Source organism: Tamandua tetradactyla, chromosome 10 (assembly GCF_023851605.1).
Source record: "Tamandua tetradactyla isolate mTamTet1 chromosome 10, mTamTet1.pri, whole genome shotgun sequence".
Classification (NCBI taxonomy): domain Eukaryota; kingdom Metazoa; phylum Chordata; class Mammalia; order Pilosa; family Myrmecophagidae; genus Tamandua; species Tamandua tetradactyla.
In genome coordinates, this window is record NC_135336.1 from 37,422,326 (window position 1) to 37,426,076 (window position 3,751).

Sequence of the window (3,751 nt, forward strand, 5' to 3'; positions counted from 1 at the left end):
ACAGCAAGTTCTCATTTCATGTGTCTGTGCCACATTTTGGTAATTCTTGGAATATTTCAAACTTTTTCAGTATTATTAGGTCTGTGATGATGATCAGCGATCAATAATCTTTGAGATTACTATTGTAATTGCTTTGAGGTACCAAAAACCACACCCATATAAAACAATGAATTTAATTTATAAATGTTGTGTTGGATCAGATTACACACAACATTTATGGATTAAGTTCATTGTTCCACTGGCCAGCCATTCCCCCATCTCTTTCGCTCCTCAGGCTTTGCTATCCCCTGAGCCATAACAATATGAACATTAGGTCAATTAATAACCCTAAAATGAACTCTAAGTGTTCAAATGAAAGGAAGAATTGTGCAACTCTTGCTTTACATCAAAAGATATAAATGAGATACTTCCGGAGAAGATGGCGGCTTAGTAAGACGCACGGATCTTAGTTCCTCCTCCAGAACAGCTACTAGGGGAGTAGAAATGATACAGAACAGCTCCCAGAGTCACGACAGAGATCAAAAAGACAGCGTACCCCATCCTGGAACGGCTGACTGGCTGAGAGAACCCGCTCCGGTGAGATCGCCGAGGGGCGCGGGCTTCACCAGGCGGGGCGGCAAGCGGCCGGAGTTCCTCCCTTCCCCCATCCCAGGCTGGCTGGGAGAATTGGACAGGCGGTCCCCTCAAGCCGCGGCGGCTGACGCCCACACCACGCGTGGCCCCCCGGACCAACTGAGAGAATTGGATCGGAAATCCCCAGGCCGCGGAGAACGGTGACGGGGGGGGGGGCCTTCCAAACATGTGACTCCCCGGGAACAGTGCACTCTCCCGGGTGGGCCGTGGCAGCTGGCGCCCCGGCCGACTAGGAAATTCGGACGGGCGTTCTCCTGGGCTGCGGCGGCCAGCGACCCTCCCCGCGTTCGGTCCCTGGGCCGGCTGGCACTCTTCCAAGCCGCTTCGGCTGGCGAACCTCCCCGACGGCGAGAGTTTTCCAAAGTTAAAGGACCCACAGCACCTTTTACTGGTGGAACCCGCAGACAAATGTGTGCCACGAGCGCCACCTACTGGGCAGGATAAGAAAAACAGATCCCAGAGATTTCACAGAAAAATCTTCCAAATTGTTGGGTCCAGCACCCAGGGAAATCTGACTAAATGCCCAGACACCAGCAGAAGATAACGGATCATGCTCAAAAAATTGAAAATATGGTCCAGTCAAAGGAAAAGATATAAATGATTATGCTTAGAGAGTCAAATGCCAGGATAGGCCAGAAGCCAGCCCTTTTGTACAAACAGTTAGCCAAGTTGTGAATACAAAGGAAAAGCCCTTAAAGGATATTAAAAGTGCTATTCCAGTGAATACATGAATGATAAGAAAGTGAAACAGTCTTATTGCTGATATGGGGGAAGTTTGAGTGTTCTGGATAGAAGATTGAACCAGCCACAATATACCCTTAAGCCAAAACTTAATCTAGAATAAAGCTCTAACTCTTCAATTCAATAAAAGCTGAGAGGTGAGGAAGCTGCAGAAGAAAAGTTTGAAGCTAGCAGTAGTTGGTTCATGAGATTTAAGGAAAGAAGCCATCTCCAAAACTAAAAGTGCAAGGTAAAGCAGCAAGTTATTTGGAAGATCTAGCTAACATAATTAAGGTGGCTTCACTAAACAAACAGATTTTCAGTACAGATGAAACAGCCTTATATTGGAAGAAGATGCCATCTACGACTTACATTGCTAGGTAGGAGAAGTCAGTTCCTAGCCTAAAAGCTTCAAAGAACAAGCTGATTCACTTGTTAGGAGCTAATGCAGCTAGTGACTTAAATTGAAGCAAATGCTAATTTACCATTCTGAAAATCCTAGGATCCTTAGGAATTATGCTAAATCTACTCTGACTCTGCTCCATAAATGGAAAAAAATAAAAGCCTGAATAACAACATATTTGTTTAAAACATGACTTGCTCAATATTTTAAGCCCACTCTTGAGACTTACTGCTCAAAAAAAAAGATTATTTTCAAAATATTATTGTTTGTTGACAATGTGCCTGATCACCGAAGAGCTCTATTGGAGAGCTGCAGTGAGATTAATATTATTGTTTTCACACCTGCTAATGCAACATGCATTCTGTAGCCCATGGATCAAGAAGTAATTTAAAATGTTAAGTATTATTTAAGAAATACATTTCATATGCCTACAGCTACCATAGATAATGCTTTCTCTGATGGGCCTGGGCAAAGGAAATTAAATATCTTCCTGGAAGGATTAACCATTCCAGATGCTATTATGAACATATGAGGCCTACATGTGCCATATAGGAGATGGGAACAAAGAGCTAAGTGGGGAGGGGAGTACATTGGGACTGGCAGCAAGTCCCCAGTTACCCACCAGTAGATAGCATTGGGAGGAAGCCCTTGTGTCAGCTGAGCCCATTCTGAGGCCAGGTGACTAGGAGCCAAGCACTTTGTTTAGCACCAAGGACTGAAGCACCTCTTACAACTTACTGCAGTGGATGTGGAAGTAACTGTAGTGAAGCAAGAGCACCACAGGCCCTCTTCCCAGCCAGCCCTGGCTTTAGAGACCTCAGTGCTTCCTACCAGTGGACATGAAGCTTAAGACTGAAAAGCAAGAAAGGTGTTGCTGCTGAGGATCATGCCAGCATGGACATCTCCCTGGACCTCTCCTCTTCAGTTGGTTCAGGCAAGAGGAGGAAAGGGGGCAACCTATCCAAGAAATCTGTCCTGATTCTCCAGGTCTGGCTATATGAATACAAATACAATACTTATCCCTCAAGCAAGAGAAAGCATTATTATCCCAATAAACACATCTATACACCCTGAAGGTCTGTAGATGGTTCATCAGTTACAGCCAGAGGATTCTCCTTGACATGCTGAGAAAAGATAACAAAGATCCAAGTCAGTTCACTATTTCCCACCATGGAGCTAGATTTCTGAAACTAGCTAGGTGAAGTCAGTATGGGCATAAAAACTGCATGCTAGCTCTGGTGGAAAACCCATGCAATCCCAAACACCCGGACCAAGACCAACCCTAGGGAGGCCACTGTCTCCCAAACCATCATTCCTCGGATCCATTTTGGCTCATCCATGAGTGATCTGCCATACAGCTGTGACTACATTGTAAAATGTGCATCTCTCACTCTGCCAGTCAGTTGGTGTGGAACAAAACACAGAGCTTTAGTAAATAGCCAGCAGCTTTGCAGACACTTCTCTCATGTACCCAGAGGACACATAAATCTGGACTAAGTTCAAATACACAAGTGGTCTTTTCAACCCTCGTCACCTCACCCCAAGGGACCTCAATCAAGATTTTACCAGATTTTAGCTTCTAGTGGATGTTGCACTCAAAAGGGCCGCAGAAATGTAGCTTCAAGCAAAACTCTCTCTAAAGTGAAAAAATTCACAAAAATGCCAGGGTGAAGGATAAGATTTGATTTGCATTATTTTATATATTTTCATTAATATTTACAAATAGGATTGCTAAAATAAAGAATCCTGTTTCTGAGATGTCTTCAATGGAATACAGTTATTCTAAGAACTATAGATGCAAATTTACTGTACAAAGTGTTTTATTTTTTAAACATTTCTTGGTAAATTATTCATAATGCAAAATGGTTTCCAAGATTATGTGATTTTTTTTCTCCCCTACTTTTTTTGTTGGTGATTTTTTCAGACTGAACAATACCTAGAAAACCTAGCATCTTCTTATTCCAATGTGGGACAAGATGTCTACACACTGCCTAA

General features: G+C 43.5%; 1 pseudogene; it reads left to right on the forward strand.

Moving 5' to 3' along the window:
* The first annotated feature begins 2,650 nt into the window (after positions 1-2,650).
* Positions 2,651-3,401, forward strand: LOC143647631 (homeobox protein TGIF1 pseudogene; annotated as a pseudogene).
* The last annotated feature ends 350 nt before the right edge of the window (positions 3,402-3,751 follow it).